This window comes from Chelonia mydas, chromosome 6, assembly GCF_015237465.2.
Source record: "Chelonia mydas isolate rCheMyd1 chromosome 6, rCheMyd1.pri.v2, whole genome shotgun sequence".
NCBI lineage: Eukaryota > Metazoa > Chordata > Testudines > Cheloniidae > Chelonia > Chelonia mydas.
The window spans coordinates 68,885,632-68,905,397 of record NC_051246.2 but is presented as its reverse complement, the minus strand read 5'-3'; the positions used below and the strand labels follow the sequence as shown (position 1 = coordinate 68,905,397).

At 43.1% G+C, this 19,766-nt stretch overlaps 1 long non-coding RNA gene across 7 annotated transcripts; it reads left to right on the top strand.

Annotated features, from left to right (window-relative positions):
- Window positions 1–63: 63 nt before the first annotated feature.
- On the top strand, window positions 64–19,550 carry LOC119566432. Of its 7 annotated transcripts, none has more exons than XR_006291962.1 (6): window positions 7,895–8,351; window positions 11,903–12,400; window positions 12,572–12,719; window positions 17,942–18,053; window positions 18,095–18,786; window positions 19,322–19,550. It is a non-coding gene; the product is annotated as an uncharacterized LOC119566432 (long non-coding RNA). The 7 variants fall into 7 exon arrangements; XR_006291963.1 differs by having other exon boundaries at window positions 7,902–8,351; window positions 18,710–18,786; XR_006291965.1 differs by lacking the exons at window positions 17,942–18,053; window positions 18,095–18,786; window positions 19,322–19,550 and adding exons at window positions 64–472; window positions 6,952–7,101 and having other exon boundaries at window positions 8,080–8,351; window positions 12,572–15,223.
- Window positions 19,551–19,766: the final 216 nt, after the last annotated feature.

The following is a 19,766-nucleotide window of genomic DNA, read 5'->3' as shown; positions in this document are numbered from 1 at the left end:
CACGTCACGTCACGGTCTGACGGTAGAAGAACGCCGCGGGCTGCAGTGGGCTGGTCTATGCGGGAACGGGCTGGGGATTCTGGGCTGTGCGTGCGCAGTTGTAACGGTTGGGGGAGGTGCCGGTGACATCGCCTGTGACTGCTTGTCGCGGCGCCGCCCTGACCTGCGGCTCCACCGCAGCCGGGCCCGGGTCTCCGGGGCCCGCTCGTTTGTCTGCTCTCGGCGGAGGTGGCCCGGCCGCACCGGCTGTGCGGTTAGGGCCGGTTTTGTGGGTACCTGCCCCTGGGTAACTGATTCCCCGGCTCGTTTCCCCCGGGCTGCTCACCAGATAGGGCAGCCGCTGAGGTGGCGATGAGACGTTCCAGCCGATCCTCGCCCTCCGCCCGGATTGCACTAGCCCGAGGTCCCTGGCTCCCAGCCCGTCAGGAGTCTGAGCTCCTGCCGCCTGTCCCCGACCCACCACTCCCCGGAGGTTCGGGATCAGGGTTTGGATGTGGGCTTGCTACGGGGTGTTAATGGCCTCCTGTAGGCACACGCATACCGCTGTTTTGTAGGTTTGCTAGCTTAAGTTCAAAGGAGAAACTGAATTAGTAGAACAACTTCACTTCTGCAGTGTTTTTTGTTTACACTGAACATTCCTGGTTCTGGGACTGGGAGCCACAATAGCAAATATTTATGAATTAGTAGAACAACTTCACAATTAGTAGACGGCTGCTACTCTGAAACAAATTCTACTGTAATTCCATTGGCAAGAACCTACCCAGTGCGTCATGCACATTACGACTGTTAGATTATCTTGTTTACCAGCAATTAATCTTGCTGTTAGAGATCAACAGTAAGTTCCTCCTCTTAGGCCCCAGAGAACTCAGCAGTTCCCACAGCCTCAAGCTACAATTTGTTCCACAAGGACTCCCTCAAAACCTATACACTGTATATAGTTTATTAATGTTAAAAGTTATGTTAGTCTTTTATTGTAAGTCAGGTTTGTGCCTCAAATTCCTTTTCATCTGGTAGTTTATTCAACTGCATGAGGAATTTAAATTGGGGCTTTAGGGGGAGAATTGAGTTCTATTCAATGCTCTGCTGACTTGCTGTCTTACCTTGTGCCAATCACTTACACTCAATGTCCGTTTTGACCTTGTGAAATGGGGACAATAATACCCACTTTACAGGGGTGTTGTGAGATCAAATTCACTTTGAGAGCCTTGATCCTTCTATTCTTGGATAGAAATGCAGAATATTGTTCACTGAAGCACTCTAGGAGGTTCCAGTAACATTTTGGTATAAATACACCTGAAGTGAGGCTAGTATTCTCTGATGGAATTGGGGAAAGTTTTACGAAAGAAAAGACAGGTAAGTACAGGGAAAGAAATGAGTGTTTTCTCACTGAAACCCAGCTTCTACTGAGAGATTTGGAAGGGACACCTGACACCATGGAGACATAAAAGTTCACATGTACTCCTCCAGCACCAGTAAGGCAAGCTACAGGTGTTATTTTAAAAAATGAGCAATCCTCCTATACAAAGGAATTGAGGACCCTGAGCAAAAATCAGAGGTTTGGAAGCTATGCAAGCTGTCATGGCTTCTATGCCCTCTGAAATTCCTTGTCTAAAATACACGAGAGCAGTAAGTACAAGTAAGTAGATTAAAGGAAAACCCACTTTGAAATGTAAATGTAATTAAATGTCACATTCTCTCTCCCCAAAATTAATTAAAAACTTAGAACCTCATTTTCTTTAACAATTTAGGGAAGGGAAACCACACCCTTCTGTCAAGACAGATTGTTCCAGGAGGGTCAGTTCTCTAGTCCTTTCTTGCGTTCCTGAATAAAATAGAAGAATTGCAAATAAAGTCTGGGCGGGACAGCTGGAGGACCATAACATAGTAATTGGAGGTGAAAAGGTGGCAAGGGTACAGGACAGTCCTAGGTGGGCAGCAAAAGGCAGGCAGAAGGGGGGCAGGACAGGAGATAAGGAGAGAGGGGTCAAGAGGCAACCATAAGCAGCAGGAGGTTAGGACAATGGTGGGTAGGGAATAGGGGAAGGTTGTAGAGGCAGGTCGCAGAGATAAATGGCCAGCAGATGGCAGGAAGCATAGGGACTGGATTGAGAAGGGGTGGTCAGCCTGAGGCCCTTGGGACTCCTAAGAATTGGCCTTGAGAATGAGCGTGTTATGAAGAAAAATATATTTTATTACTAACTGAAAATGTGTTCCCTGCAAACTATTTTTCAGGAAGAGATGAGTGAAGAGCAAAGCAGCCTCTGAGCTCCTGCTCCTTTAAGAACAGAGAAAGCAGAGGGTTGGAGCCATGTAACCTTCTCAAGATTGGGAGGGGATTGGGGGCCAACCAACCATACAGCAGCTGATATAGGAGGCGCTGGGGCATCCAGGAGAGAGAATGAGTGGTGGCAGGAATCCTACAAAAACACGTAGCGTGCCTGTCATAAATATAAAGGGATGGGTAAACCTCTTTAAAATCCCTCCTGGCCAGAGGAAAAACCCTTTCACCCGTAAAAGGTTAAGAAGCTAGGATAACCTCGCTGGCACCTCACCAAAACGACCAATGAGGAGACAAGATACTTTCGAAAGCTGCAAAAAGAAAAGGAGTACTTGTGGCACCTTAGAGACTAACCAATTTATTTGAGCATAAGCTTTCGTGAGCTACAGCTCACTTCATTGGATGCATCTGAAACCTTTCAAAAGCTGGGGGGAGGAAGAAACAAAGCCTCTCTCTCTGTCTGTGTGATGCTTTTGCCCGGGACAGAACAGGAATGGAGTCTTAGAACTTAGTAAGTAATCTAGCTAGATATGCGTTAGATTCTGATTCCTTTAAATGGCTGAGAAAATCAGCTGTGCTGAATGGAATGTAGATTCCTGTTTTTGTGTCTTTTTGTAACTTAAGGTTTTGCCTAGAGGGATTCTCTATGTTTTGAATCTAATTACCCTGTAAGGTATTTACCATCCTGATTTTACAGAGGTGATTCTTTTTACTTTTTCTTCTATTAAAATTCCTCTTTTAAGAATCTGATTGCTTTTTCATTGTTCTTAAGATCCAAGGGATTGGGTCTGTGTTCACCTATGCAAATTGGTGAGGATTTTTATCAAGCCTTCCCCAGGAAAGGGGGTGTAAGGGTTGGGAGGATTTTGGGGGGAAAGACGTTTCCAAACGGACTCTTTCCCAATAATATACCGGTTAGACGTTTGGTGGTGGCAGCGATAAAGTCCAAGGGCAAAAGGTAAAATAGTTTGTACCTTGGGGAAGTTTTAACCTAAGCTAGTAAAAGTAAGCTTAGGAAGTTTTCATGCAGGTCCCCACATCTGTACCCTAGAGTTCAGAGTGGGGAAGGAACCTTGACAGTCCCCCTACTGTAATAGATCTTAGAAAGATTGTGGGGCCTTAGCCACTGACTTTAATTGATTTGGGGGGATTTTAGGGGTGGGGTGGATTTCCTGAGAAGCATGGCGGTTGGGGAGAGAAGAAGGGAGAGATTTGGGTGCTAGGTTATGTTTTTGGGATTGCTGGGATCGTGTTAAAGGAGGGAGGCTGAGTTCCTTAGGGCTGGTTGGAGGGAGGCAAGGGTGGGTGTTTCTGGGAAAGAAATAGTTTACTTCAGGCATTGTGAGTGAAGGTGATGGTTTCACAGGGGATGGATAGGGAAAGAAGGCAGAGCTGGGCATGTTTCTGTAGGATGGTGTGATTGGATGTGTATTCCGCACAGGTCCTGAGGGGGTTAATGTGGGTCTGAGAGGTCAATTAACATACCTGGGGGGGGGGAGAGACAGCCAGGATTAATTGGTAATCCCCGCTGGGAGTTGGATGGTAAGTATAGAGTCTGGAAGTTGGCTGTGGAAAGAGAATCTAATCGCCCTCTGTGGGATAGAAGAGGTAGGAAGTGGTCTGGGAGTCAGTAAGGAGTCTGAAGAAGTAGTCCTTAGCCGCTAGCTATAGGGTGTCTGGGCTGGAACCCAGAGTGGAGGGAGGGCCTAGGTCTCCTACCAGCTACTGTGGCAGGTGGGGTGAAGTCTCCTGGATAAGGGGTGTAAGGACCACAAATCCCAGCGACAGAGGAAAGAGCTGCTATGAAGTCATTGGACTGTAGCTGGGTTGGGCTCTCTGTGTCCTGGAAGGGATGGACTCTAAAGTGTGACCTTGCTGGAAGCCCAATTTGCAGGAAGAGAGACCACTGCAGAATGGAGTGGCTATTAGTGGGGGACATCATATGGGGAGACAGCTGCTATGCCATGTCTGGCCATATGGAGGTGCTCCTGCAGTGAGTGAGCCCTTTTATAGAATCCCCTTTTATATATATTTTATAGAATATCAGGGTTGGAAGGGACAAAAGCAGGGCTCTTTAAAAAGTTATCCACTGTTTCACTCTCCAGGCCCAGCTTCAACTGCTTAAAATCTAGTTTGGCACGGGGAACATGAGTGGGGAGTTGCCGTTATAGATTGCTCAATTTCTAAAGAATTTAAGGCAGAGTGAGAAGGGGGGTGGGGGGAATGGCAACTTTAAACTGCCCGTCCCCTCCTACCTGTGGCTCTTTGAAATTTTGAAATAATCCTTTTGGTACTTGGCTCGAGGTGGTTGGACAACACAGGGTTATTGGAAGGTGAGCAACGGAGGGACAGATCAGCAAGAGGGCACTAGTAGGAAACAGACAGTTGAGAGCTAGGGCACTGGCAGGCAGGTGGGCAAGGAGAGGCAATCCTCAGGTGGGTAAGGTGTCAGGAAGAGCCAAGGACGGCAATCAGTCAGCAGGGTGCTAAGGTAGCAGCAGCAGAACAACAGGAGGAAGGAAATGTAACTGGTGGCTTCTTCATATAGTCTCTTGCTTAAAACAAACAAACAAAAACAAAAAAAACCTTTCTTAACCTGTAGTTGTTTGTTTCTGCACAACTGGCTTTTTTGCCTTCCTCTCTTCATCCAGGGTGTGGAGGTTCCAAACCGAATGTTAGAAAACAGGAATGGTCAGGTAAGGTCTCCACCTGGGCCTCTCCAAAATATTGTCAGGGTTACAATAAAACACAAACCCCCCACTTAAGAAAACTGGGAAATGCTGAGTTAGGATCCCCCTTGCAAAATGCCAAAACTAGATTTTTGCCATTCCCAAAAGTTTAATTTAGAAAACTCAAACGTTGGGGAAACCAGGAAATCCACTTACTTGTTCTGTCGAATGTTTTGTCCCCGTTTTTCTTACTTAGCCTTCACAGGCTTGTTAAACAAGGGAAAATGTGCTGCTCGGGAGGTGCGTGTGGCATGAGAGCGGTTCTAAGGGGCTGTTCTTCCAGGATTCAACCCTTGGTTCGGTGACTTGTGCTTTAACTTTTAAGTACCTAGCACTAAAAGTGACTCAGAGCAAGGCCTGTGGAGATGCAGATGGTTGGAAAATTCCCAAGAGGCTGTGATAGGCTACCCATTTTTTGTTTTTTTGTGGGGTTTTTTTTTTTTGACCTGCTGCTGCCTGCAGAGCTGGGCCCTCAGTCAGCTGCCACCACTCTCCAGCCACCCCGCTCTGAAGGCAACAGCTCAGAAGTAAGGGTGGCATCATGGGCAGTGGATGGAGTCCCCCTTTGGGGAGGCTAGCCCCAGCTCCACTCCTTCTGCCTGCCCCTTTCCCCAGAGCAGGAGCTCCAAGTCCGCCCCCCTCCTCAGCCGGAGGATTGCTGAGCTGGCCGGAGCCCCGAGACACCCCCTCAGCTACCCAGAGGAGCCCCCAGCCAGCTGCAGCCCCAAGCTCCCCTGCCCAGAGTCCCGGGCCAGCTGCAGCCACACCGCGCCTCCCCTCCCCAGACTCCAAGCTGCTTGGAGAAAAGCATGCATCTCTTTTCTCCCAAAGACGCTTTTGTTATGCCCCACGCAGGTTCCAGGGCGGCTGAGGTGAGTACCTCCTCAGCCACCCTGCAAACTGCATGGGGCATAATAAATCAAAAACTTCCCCCCAAAATCCTACACCCGGGGGTCCGGAGGCTGTGGAAGCCTCCCCTGGCCTATTATACCCACCACCCATGGGTGGAATGGTATGATATTGCCACCCTTACTTCTGCACTGCTGCTGGCACAGCGCTGCCTTCAGAGCTGAGTGCCCAGCCAACAGCCGCCGCTCTCCAGCTGCCCAGCTCGGAAGGCAGCGCATAAATAAGGGTGGCAATACTGCCACCCCCCTAAAATAACCTTGCAACCCCCTTCCCCCACCACACCTTCTTGTGTCAGGACCCCCAATTTGAGAAACGTTTGTCTCCCCATGAAATCTGTATAGTATAAGGTAAAAGCACACACACACCAGATTTCACAGGGGGAGACCAGATTTCACGGTCTGTGACATGTTTTTCATGGCCATGAATTTGGTAGGGCCCTAGTTATTGAATTCTGGTTTATATCCTCCTGCATTAGCTTGTGAAGGCAGGAATTGCCACAAAACATCAATAGCTGGATTATGATAGCATACACTAACAATCATGATCCTCCACTTGTTGCATTCATGTGGCATCTGAGAACTTGTACTTCCAGTACATAGGTGTCTGCCTGTCAAGTTAGAGGTGTAGCTTCCCTAGACATGCCAGGGAATCAGTCTATAAACTCTGGTTTCAGAGTAGCAGCCATGTTAGTCTGTATTCGCAAAAAGAAAAGGAGTACTTGTGACACCTTAGAGACTAACAAATTTATCTGAGCATAAGCTTTCGTGAGCTACAGCTCACTTCATCGGATGCACAAAAGCTTATGCTCAAATAAATTTGTTAGTCTCTAAGGTACCACAAGTACTCCTTTTCTTTCTATAAACACTGGAACAGATCTGATTCCATCCAGTAGAGGGCAGTAATGCACTTACAAAAACACAGTGCAAGATCTGCAGCGTGTTTCTTTTGGAGTATTCTTGTAACCAGCTTTGTGCCCGTATTGCAATTCTATAATAATCAATTTAATATTTTAATGTGTATTTATTTGTATTTAAGTCCCAGAAGATGCTGAAGATGCTTAGAGAAGATCTACTGAAGGTGTTTGAAGAAGCCTGCTCTGTATCCTACAATATCAACTTCATCTCCACTGAAGGAAGGAGGTTCCCAAATACACCAAAAAGATGGAGAGTAAAATGAACTTTCACAGTAAAGTCTTTTACATGTTATAGCAGTTTGTAAAATAAGACGTGGTGTATGCAATCGTGCTGACTGTGTTAATGCAACATTACAGTGCTGCTCCACTCTGAGAAGTGATTCCTTGATAATTGCATTGTGGGTTCTATACATATTGGCTCTCAATATTTTTCATATCAAATGTGTTTAATAATGTGTGTGTATGTATAATATAATATATAGTTTTAATCTACTAGCCTTAGTAATTCACAATTCAAATTGGACTCAGTAAGCCTAGCTTCTTTCCTTGACATTCATTGTAAGCAGTGAGAGATAGTCCGTAAGTAAAACTTTGCCCTCTGCTGCCCCTTTGTAGTCCTACTGTGTGTGAGATTAGTCAGGTGTAAATGATTTGGGCTTAATACACTGTTCTGCTGAGGATGCATAAAGAGAAATGGAATCAAGCTCATTGGTTGATTCTGCAGAGCTAGCAGGAGTAAAAAGTAGTAAAAATTTTAGTTTAGAGTAAAACTTTCAAAAACATTTAAGTCCCATTTTGAAAAGTAACATTCGCATTTAGAAGCCCATTGAAAGTCAATGGGACTTAGATTCTTAAGTGCCTTAGTCACTTCTGAAAATGGGACTAAGGCCTTGTCTACACTGCCACTTTACAGTGCTGCAACTTTCTCGCTCAGGGGTGTGAAAAAACTCTCCCCTCACCCCCCGAGCCCTGCAAGTTTCAGCGCTGTAAAGTGGCACTGTAGACAGTGCACCAGTGCTGGGAGCCACTCCCCTCGTGGAGGTGGTTTTTTTACAGCGCTGGGAGAGCTCTCTCCCAGCGCTGGTGCCGCAACTATACAACCACGTTAAAGCACTGCCATGTCAGAGCTTTAACGTTGCTAGTGAAGACATACCCTTAGTTTCCAAAGTGACTTAGGTGCTTTGAAAATGGCTTGTATTTAGTTTCAAGGATGCTGATGTCAATGGTCATTCTTATATCTTGTTCCATAGTCTTAGTCCAAATCCAGTGAAAATTCTGTCTCCTCCCAAAACTGCCCTATGGATTGATAGTATCACTGCTCTGGTGGAAGGAAGCTGTTGTGGAAGGTCGTGGAAGCGGAGGTGATCCCATGGATAGCTGAGAATGTCAGGACAGAGAATTTGAGTTGGACTCTGTATTCAGTGGGGAGCCAATACAGAGTGAAATACTGGGATGATGTGCTCATGGAGAGGCTATGGGGAAACACCCTCACCACAAAAAAGTGTGCCATGATCTGCAGATGGTTGGTATCTTGTTATAAGTAATATCCTTTGAGGAAAAGACTTTGCTGGATGCCACTATTTTTTTTTTCTCTCTCTCCCCTCACCCCACCCCCTTCCTGCTGAGTCATTGTATCAGTTTACAGATTCTTAATGCAGTGTTTGCTGGAAGGTTATCCTGAACTGCAACATATTCATGCAAGGCGTGATGAAAAGTGGAAAGAACTGGCCAGTATCCCAGAGGAAACATTTTGCCCTAGATATAATACTATTGTCAGCTACTTCAGCCCCTTTTTAGTCTCCCTCAGATGTGAAGTTGAACCTTCATGCATCTGGAAAATATTTCCCTTCTACTGAGCAATACCAGAGGGCAGGGCCTTGGAGGTTGATTTTCTGTTGGAGTAGCAATCAATGGCATGGAGTCTGGTTATCTTCATAGGCAACTTGTTTACTTACAAAATACACAACATTCTTTGAACAGAGGGGGTCGCATATGGTATGTAGGCAAGATCCCTCTTTCAGGACTCTTAGCCCCAAACCAGTGCTTGCTTCCCAGGAAACAACTCTGTATCAAGAATTAACTCTAATTAGAGATATGAACACAGAGTATGAACTCTGTTGCTATTTGTAACAGCTCCTCCCCAAAGAAACTGTATGACAAAACTGACAATAATATAGCGTTTCTTCAGACCCTGTACCCTGTTCCCATGTGAAGAAAACAAATTTGTAAGATTATGTGGAAGAGTGATATCTAGTTACTCCTGCCATAACAATATCTAATGTTGGACACAGGACAGCCTCCCCCTCTGTTGGCTGGAGATTTATGTTGTTGAATCTCCTGTATCTGAGTGCTCTGTGTCTGAAGAAAAAGGGAGGTGCAAGGTTTTATGAAGTATGCAGGCCACTGTTGTGACAACTGGACCTACATATTTATCCAAATTATGAGCTCAACTGTAAAAACTATGTAAAAGTTCATAAGATCTTACAATAACCTATAATAACAAATGTTGATGGGAAAAGGTCTGATAGGGAGACAGAATAACTAGATTAGTCTAAACAAAAAAGACCAAGTTGATATGATTCAAGGACTGTGTTGAGATTCTACTTGCTAAAAGCAAGAAATGTGGAGCCAGAAGTTAATGAGCTTATACTGGGCTTAATTGTTGAACAAAATAATGAGGGGATGGGCTATTCCACCCATCACCCCCTTTTTAGTTCCTTAAAATAAATGTTTTTGTGGGGAAAGAACAAAAAGAACAGAGTGAAAGAACAGATGGAGACTACTGGAGTGAGCTTCACCATCTTGGCTGCCACCCGCACTGTCTCCTGGGCCCCCCTCTTCTTTGCCTTTGTACTGAGGGATGTCCTGACCTGAGAGAGGGACCCAGATGACATCACCACCCTGCTGGCCCCAGCTCAATCCCAGACACCACCAGGGATGAACAGTTATTATTACCTTTGATACTAAAAGACTGTCAAATAAGGGGGCTTTTCCTTCTAAGATTGGACTTTAGCAGCAGCAATGACTCCAGCCCATTTCAACTAATTTCTCTCTTCCTCAAAAGGACCATTATTACCATCTTTAATGCAATCTAGAAGACTGTCAAACAGGGAGTTTTTTCTTCTAAAAACTGTCTGCAGCTAAAGAGAAAGGGAACAAGGGCTGCTGTTTAAAATCAAAGCCCTATTTAACACTTTACATTTCGAATGCTTAGGCTGTTTTTCATTTTCCTCTGTATCTTTCAGAAAAGGTTAAATGATGTTTAATGGTGTATTTGCCATGGTGCTAAGCAGGCTGAGGTCTCTGTATGCCAATCCCCAGTCTTTGTTTCCAACTGTTTGATGTTGGACAGTGACTGGGTTATGTTAACACCTTTAGCTCAGTTATTCCATCTAAATTCATACAACACAACTCTCAAATTTTCTCCTGTTAGAACAAAAAAGACTGGTTGTGGGAGCTTTCCAGTCACTTAAAATACCTAGAGTGTTTTTCATTTGAGGCCTTTCAGGAGTACTATGCTGAAGGAAAAGGGATTAGAGCAGGGAGGGTTAATGTGGGAAAGTAGGTGGTTCTTTATCAACCGTATCAACATATGAAGCGGCTACATGTGGGTGGTTTGGCTTATTTGTTGGGGTGTGGGAGAATGTGAGAGGGAATTAAAACAAACAATGTCAGGCTCCAGTGGCCAGAGTGTGCCCATGAGGATGAGATTGCAAGGTTGGGTTCTGTGTCTATGAAACTGTAAAACTTACTTAAAAAATTGTACATGGGATGTGCCCTGCTCAGCTCCCTCTTGCCTATCAAAAGCTGTGAAATAATCAGGTTGGGGGGAGAAAGACTCAGGTCTACACTACAAATGTATATTGGCACAGCTGTGCCGCTGTAGCATGTCTGGTGAAGATGGTTTAAACTGATGGGAGAGAGCTCTCCCATTGGCTTAATAAATCCACCTCCACAAGAGGTGGTAGCTATGTTGGCGGGAGAAGCTCTCCCACAAACATAACGCTGTCTACACAGTGTGTTAAGGTCGGTATAATGATATCGAAGTAAGTATATAGTGTAGACCAAGCCTCAGACTTATTTGGAAGCAGTAAACTGTTTTGGAAGGAACTAGTAGATGAATCAAACTTGTAAACTAACAAATCTCTACAAAGAATGTATATGTTGCCCCTATTCTTAGTAAAGTCTAGTGAGAAGGTCTTTAGGAGTAGAAAAGAGACTGAAACTGGATGCCTATGTTATGGAGCTGAGAGACAGTTCTAGTCTTTCATATTTAAAATACTGGTAGCTACATAACTTCCTGGTATATAGGTTCCAAAAATCTTTGACTTTGGACTTGATTGGATGGAAATTAAAGGAATAGGTAAGAGCTATTAAAAATGACTTAGAGTTGGTTGAGTTATCATTCCCCACAAGAAAGTACTTTCTAATTAGGAACTGGAAATCTATCCAAGTCCCCAGGAAAGAACTGCTAAGGTAACTGGCTGTAGGATCTAAATGGCATACTCTGTGCTATGACCTTGTGGGGGATCAGGAAGGATGACAGATGGAGTACGCTGTATGAAATGGCTGAGAGCTTCCAGAGGCTACCAGACCATGGGGTATAAAATGGATTAATTACCTGACAAGATGTAATTGATTTTTCTTCCTAGGTAACAACTGAGTGTAAATTGACTAATAGCCATGTACTCATTTTCTCTATAAAACATACCTGATTTTATAAAGGACACAGAACAAGATAAAGGAGAGGTGGAAAGTATACTGCAATTGTGTCAACTGGTGGAGCATCCTCACCCTGAATACTGAATTAAGGTTTTGTTACCTCTGGTCAAAATGACACACGAGAAAGAGAAAATAAACAAGCGATTCAGTGCAATATACTGTTCATGTGTGTAGTTGGGGGCAAGGAGAACTTTCATATGAGGAGAAATTAAGAAAATCATATTTTATTTGAGGATAAAAGATCATACTAGAATATGACAGAGGTATATTAGAATAGTTCCCATCATGCAAGAGCAAGGAGGCTCAACAAAACTGAGATGATAAATGGATGTTATTGTTTATGTACTGCAGCACTCTAGATTCTCTGTGTCAAACAAATGACTGCTTTGTTCCTGAGCTGAAGAGCTGACCATTTCAGACCCTCATTCTCCAATTGGATCCATGTGGGCAAACCCTTATGCCTGGCTGGAGCCTCATTGTGTCCACTGGCACTTGGCATGGGCATGTGGGTACATCCATGCGGGATCAAGGCCGATCCTATAAAATGCTGAGTAGACCTGGCTTTAAAAATATTTGTTTAAATTTGGGATTTTTTTTTCTTTTGGTGGAAATCTGAAAACAAACAAAAAAGCTTCAGCCAAAATGTGAAATGCTGCTGTGATGCTTCATGGGAGTCGCAGTCTGGATAGTTCATACTCCCATTCTTCTCTGTAGGCTGCACATCAGGAGAGACATAGTCCATCTGGGCAGCATGGCTCATAGAAGAGAATGAGGACACCAGGAAACTGAATTTTCATGAGGCATGGCAACAGCATTTCCAGAAGTGTGCACAAATGATGAAGTGACTTGGTATGACGTTTTTCATAATTTACTTTTGGGCTGTTATGCAACCTGTGTGTGGGTCTCTTCCCTCCCCCCATGTCCCCAGAACAGATCACTTTTGAAAATTCAAAATGAAATAAGAAAAAAGATCAACTTTTGAGCTCTTCTTTTTCTTTTTTCTTTTCTCATCCTGAATAGAACTCAGAACCCACACAGACTGGTCAGTGTGCCTCACGGAACAGGTTTCTGAAGGTGGAGAGTGGGCTCTAGAATTTTCAATGGGAAGCTCTCCAATGCATGAGGGTACCACGAAAGGGGGAACGAAGTAAGGAGCAGATAGAGACAGGTGTGTCTAGCTTCTTAATTGTTAGACTTGTTTTCTGTGTACTGCTCCTTTAAATTTCTAGTTATCTGCCTGGGCAGTTGCCATTTTGTGACTTAGAATTGCCGCAACATAGAACAACAGAGATGGACACTGGTTTCTCTTATGGAGCTTTTACTCTTATTCTTTCTTGGTTTTTGTTTTGGTATGAAAGATTCATTCACTCTCAGTATATGATCTGAAAAACAACAGACAAAAAGGACAAAGGGAAGTCTGGAAAATGGGAAGTAGAAGCTTGTGTGGGAGCCAGTGAGATCAGAGGTATGCTGAAGTGGGGGCAGTATTATGAAGAACTTTCAAAGTCTGAGAAGCATGTAAGCTGCATAGAATTCTACGGGAAGCCAGTGGAGAAAATCAAAAAGATGTGGAGATGTGGTCAGAGGAAGCTTATTTAGATTTGTAATTATTAAAGAGTGCCTATCTGAGGCTCTGGGCTCCCTAATACTTATACAATATAATGAAAACCTAGCAACCCTGAAATCATTCAACCAGGAACTCAGCCAGCCCCCTGTAGAAACTCCTTTTATTTGCTTCCCATGATGATAAATGGGTGGAAAGGAAACATTTTTTTTAATTCAACAGATCTTTTGGAGCTATATTATCATGGGGCACTATTGATGCAAATAATTGTAGACCTCAATCCACCAGATCACCTAAGCACATGCATAATTTTAATGATGTGAGTAACCCCACTTATCTCAATGCAGCTACTCTGGTCTCTTAATGTTATTTCATGCTTACATTCTTTGATGGATCAGGGCCTTAGCCCCCAAGACTAGCTATTCGTATCTGGATAGCAATGGCATCTTCTGCTATGCTAGCTGGAGTGAAATATGTATGGCTGTCACTGCTTCACAGCAAAAGCAGACCACCAGATGGAGTCAGGAAGAAATGTTTCCACCATGGTATAATAATGCACAATTAAGCTTTTATGCTTTCTTCTGAAGCCTCAGGATTTGCTCACTTTAGGAGACAAGATGCCAGGCTAGATGGACCATTTTGTTCCTCTATGGTGACTTGTATTTGTGACCATATATGGTTATTTGACTAATGGCATCTGAATATATATTTGAATGTGCAGACACAGATCCCATAATTCAGAAAGCTGCTCTAGTGAGTAAACATCAAGTGAAGGATTAATCTTTATTTGTGAGGAATCCATTCTAGCAAGAAATTAAACTCCTTCATCCAAAGGAGGGGGGCTATTATTGGTGTGGTGTGGAGAAGAATCTGCTTTGTTTGTTGGTAGGTTTTATAGTCCTATCTTAGGCTTTTAAGCAACAGCCTAGGGTACTCTTTTCACATGATTGTTTTCCTCTCTGCAGTCTGTGTCAGCTAGTGGCCAGGTCCAGCACTGCTTAGCTTTTAAAATTAAATGAATAAGCCCAACTACAGTTGAACCAGTTTTCCCCTGTACCTTCACGGAAGTGCTGCCCAGAGGCTGGGGCAAAAGGGCAAATCCATGGAACAATATGATTATTGGATGAAACATGTCTACTGTGTACAACCCAAATGTACATATATGAATTCAAAAGACAATATAATGCTGAAAATGACTATTCATTTAAACAATTAACATTTTTAAAAATCATTTTACTGGCCACTTTCTGGTTTAAGACGCTACAAGCCATTGTCGAAAGTCGTTTACTTCAAGACTCTGAGCTTACATTTGATGATGAATCAAGGCTGATGAAATCACTTCTAAGTGCACTGGAGGGCCTTTGAGAATCTTGGCCTCTGTTTTTTGACAAGTCAAAATTTGTAGCAGCTGGTCTGGGCCTTGAACAAGATTTCAAAAAGAAAAGAGGAAAACATTCCATGATGAAGACAGGACCACTGCATGTGGCCAGGAAAATCAAGAAACTGAGTTCAAAGTTGATGTTTTTTACATTGCTCTAGATGTGCTTATATGCAAAATTACAAGAAGATCTGAAACAACTGAAAAAATCAGCAGCATATCTTCACTTATTTGGAGCCTGACAACAAATGATGCCAAGTACAGTATCTCAAAAGTTCAAACTATCAAAATGCTACCCAATAGATTTGATGGAAGATGATTCTGTTGAAGAAACTCACCTTTTAAAATAAGCTGAGAGAGTGACTATTTGAAAAAGTGATTTTAATTAAGTTGTTAAACAAGACTTACTAAAAAGGACTGCAGAATATTTCCCCACAGATCTGCATTGCTCTAAGGATTTTTGTCTCTATGCTGATTTTGGTTTCCCAAGAGGAGTGATCCTTTAGCAAATTAGCCCTGCTGCTGCTGCTGCTTTTTTTTTTTTTTTTTTTTAAAAAGCCTCCACTCTACCATGGGTAAATAGTGTGTATTGGCCTTAGTGATGCTGTCGATAGAGTACGATCTTGCAAGGAGCCTAAATTATAACTCATTTGATGCTATCTTTTTGTTTTTGTAAAGATAACGTGGCGTGATTTCTTTGGTGATAATAAATCAGCTTTAAAGTTTTCAATAGCATTCTTTTTATATTCTTTCATCTCCAGGGTGACTTTTCTGGAAAGGGGGCAGAGGTAGCCTCTGTTAAGCTGTCCTACAGTGGCTCAAGAACCTGAGTACCAAACTCAGGGCAGACTGTTAAGAGGCAGGGCACAGACCCCAAAGTAGCTGTGAGGTCTAGACTTAGATTTCACCAACCAATTATCAAGTGTAAACTCCTCAAGAACTACAACAGTCTTAATGTGGAGTCACAGATAGACCAGAGTACCCAAGGGAACTATCTTGCCACCCAGGTAGGCTTGCCTTTGTGACAAATGATCCCTTATACCAAAAAACACAACAGTATTCAGGTTACTCCCAGTACCAAAGGACCAGTCACTTACCTTAGGTCAAGTACACCTTAGATTTCACACCAAAGACAATGGCTGTAGCCAATCCTGTAATAAACTATCTAAAGATTTTATAAACTCAGAAAAGGAAATGAGTTATTTGTAACGTTAAAGCAGGTAAACATATATATGAACAAATGAGTTTCTATCTAAGTAATAGAAGCTTCTCTGATAAGCAAGCTCTATATGTCCTTTAGGGCTAAGGCAGGCCAAGCACTGGGGATCTTTTGCTTATGCTTAGTAATTCTTGCCCCTTAAAGCCCAAGTAGCATAAAAGATACAGTTCCTCCTTGTTAGGGCTTTTTATTTCTCTCTGCCCTGCCCCCTTCTGCTTCCAGTTGCCAATTCAGCTGTTGGGAGGAATTCAGTTGCACATCTCCTCTTCATGGAGGGTGACGTGAGGAGGGGACACAATCTGTCTTCTGATGTTCCACAATGGTTCGTCTGGTGTTAATGGGCCTTCTTTTGTTGGGCTAGAGAATACCTCCTGTTGGAAACTAGAATTTCACACTTGTTAATGCTTCTCTCATGTCTGATTTACGGTTACAGAGCAAACACTTAAATATTACCTTAAAACATGGGATACAGGTATAAGTGAGATGATGAAATGCTTGTAAATTGCTGCATGCCTTAAAGCCTAAACACATTTTTATAACTATTTATAACTGATGCCTATTTTAACAGTACTAACCCACAGGTCAGCCAGACTGGCTCTAGCTATGTACTTGTCAGTGTTCAAGAGTTTTGGCATGAGCTGGCTCCTGATCTGCCAATGTCACAGCCTCAGTTTCAGATTTTGCTCCACGCCCCCAGAAAACTCTGTGCAGCCGTGCCTTCAGGGATCCAGCTATTGGCACTTTAATTGAGGCTTCCTGTGACTTCCATTATGTATAAGTGAATTGCAGGAAGAATACATTTGAAATATCATTCTTGTCGTTTGGGGTACCATTAATTTAAAAATGTTTAGCCCAATGGTCAGGTGACAAGTAGGTTAGAGGGTAATTGTTTTGAACAGTGTCACTACTCACCTAGAGTTAAAAGACAAACTCTTTTCAGTGGGTACAGGGGGCACTTGTAAGCTAGCTACGATGATCTGTAGTTCTGAAAGAGAATGCTAGCTCTTTCTTCTGTAAAGTCATGTGGAATCCCGTGTAGATGAAACTAATCAGATAACTGTTTTCCAGGTAAAAGGGAAATGTATGCCCTGTACCTAACTGTCATATATCATGCAGCAGTAGCTAGCCACTCCATTCTTAAGTTTACAGCTAATTTTGTCTTTGAAAGCAAATTAACTTAATTTCATAACCAGATTTCTTCACTTAAGATCAGATATATTCCATTCTAAATCTGAAGCTTTAGAACAAATGAGTTGCCCAAGTGTGTTTTTTAAATCCCAAACCCACTCAGAGAACAATCTTTGAGTAAAAAATAAGTTTTGGGTTTTTTTGCATTCATGGAAGCTCCTTAACTTAAAGAACTGAGACTTTAGACTTTATTGATCATGTTTGCACTATATTAGTATTCCTGCATCACTGATTAGACTCCATGTCCTCTCCCAGCATGGACTGGGTTTAGTTTAAAATCTGGAAGCACTGTTTTCTGGGCAGTTCCTAAGCTGTTCCAGAGTCCTAGTCTGGACCATAGTTGGGATGTCCTCAGAACAGCATCTTGTGTTAACTCCAAGCTTCTGAATCAGTGTTATTAAGAGTTTTGCATGCACAACTGCCATTTTGGCTTGACACCAAGTATAAAAAAAGTTCAGCCAAAGTTATCTGTGACTGAAAAAGAGGACTTTAAAATAAAATAACCATTATAATCATAACTATTGACTTGCTACTGTAGTTCAGCTTTACATGTAGAGAAGATACCTTTCTCTATATTAAAAATGGCTTTTATGGAGCATGTCTGTACCAGTACATGTAAGTATTGCTAATCTGGATGCAGGACTGGTTTAAGAGGTAACGTTAAACATGTCTTGGATGGTTAGCTGCAACAAATCCTGCATCTTGGCAGGGGGTTAGACTAGATGACCCTTGTGGTCCCTTCTAAGCCTATGATTCTATGGTGTGCTCTTCAATAAGAGAAGCAGTTAAAGACGTGCATTGAAGAAAACCATTGAGGATCTTTGAAATCTTTACCCATTCTAAGACCAGTTGGGGCTATCAGGGCAGCAGTGACCCCACCAGTTTAAGAAAAATAACTCTCCTGAACCTGTGGATCTTCCCAAGAGCAGGGATTGAATTGGGCCAGTGCAGGGTGGCTTGGTGAGCTGATAGTTTTTTCTGGAGGCTGGTATTTTATGTTCAAAAATTTAAACTCTCTCTCTCTTTGTGTGTGTGTTAAAGTTAAGGTTTTAGCCCTTTGGGTTGTGAAGGAAAGCTTCAACATGAGCCAGACTTAAACAGAGAAGAGATGTCTGCAGACAGCCTGAAACAGGAGCGCCAAGAGTACAAATTGGTATACCATTAATTTATAATAATTATTAATAATATATTAAGTTCCTAATAATTTTTAGGGGACAAACCCCAACCAAGAAAATCCCTTTGTAATAGAATCACTGCTGGGCTTGTGGTCACTGCTGGGTCCCTGCTTGGGTGGGTGCATAAGACAAAGGCTTTTATTTGGCTATCACCCCTCTCAGGGAGGGCCCCACCTGCAGCAGTCTGTCCCAGCAACAAGAAGGCAAATTGACACAATTGTCCGGCATCAAGCCTCTCTTCCATGAGGGTGGCTGTGGCAGATAGCAGTCTCTCCAGTCATTCTTGATCCCAGCCAGGCTTCTCTCATGAAGTGAGAGCTTGAGGTCTCCCACCCCGCCATCATCCATCTGTGCCGGGCTCTCCTCCTGGTAACCCCTCCCACAAGCCTGCACGTGTAGTAGAGTTGGGCTGATTTTGCTCACAGCAGCTCATTAAGCCCTGCTCTTGGACCACTTTAGCCTAGTACTTTGAAAGGAGGTGACAGTTGGGGACTGGCAAAGCTGATAGCATCCTTTTAACTCTCAGGTGTCCCTGTGTAGTGCTTAGGGTTGTAGTCCTATTCATTCAGCAAGCATTAGCAAAGAGCTGCATTTCTGCTGTACCATGCTGTGCATATTTAATAATTCACTACAGGTCAGGAGCAGAGCTAGAACCCACACTTCAGCATGAAAAGCACAGGCGTCTACCTTTTTAGCTAAACTCCTTCAGCTGTAAGTAGCAAGCTCGTATTCTCTTTGGGGCCAGCCACTAGGAGACATGTTCACACATCCTTAGGCTATTTGTTACACATACAACTGCTAATTCTGCCTCCTCTGATACCAGTAGCAGAGCTTGGTGTAATTTAACACTGGGTACATCTACAGTGCACAAAACCCCCCAAAGCCCCAAAATCTGCAAGTGAGTCTCAGAACCCTGGTCAATTGACCTGGGCTTCCATAACGTGGCTGAAAATAAGTGTAGACGTTCCTGCTTGGGCCAGAGTCCAGGCTGTGAGTCTCACTCTCAGATTTTTGGGTGGTTTTTTTTGGCACTGTAGACGTATCCAGTGTTAAATTACAATGTCAAGCTCGGCTCCTGGCTTCAGAGGAGGCAGTATCTGAAGCATCTTTTGCATAAAATCAAGAGCAAGAGTAGACTTCATGGAGTGTCTGGCATTTCTCCCTTCTTGGGGTAAAAACCCGGCTAGCAGTAGGGTTTGTGTTTTCATTTTTTAGATTTTATTACTTTTTCTTCTTCTTGTTCTAGGTAGATTTGTTTCAGGGGATTGGCTTGTGATGGAGTATACAAATCCCACGCTGGCCACACAGTGCAAGTCTGTCTACCCAGGCTGGATCATGATTTAAATCAAGTGGAAAGCCTTGATTTTAAATCATTGATTTTAATCAACTTTTCCATTTGTACTTTTATTTTCTAAAGAGAGGTGCATTCTCACTGATTGATTGTAACCATTAAAACATGTTGACTTACAACTAAATAGAGCCTTTACACAAAATTTGGTACATCTTTTTGCTACCTAGGAGGGTATGCTATAAACATATACATTTATTTAAGCAATTATGTACCTTAATATGGTCAGTCTTATTAATTGTACATTTTTAGTGTGTTATTTTGCTTATTTAGTAGATAATAAATAATTTTTGCTCATGATTTATGTCAAGATGCATTAGGATGGTAACTGGAATTTACCACA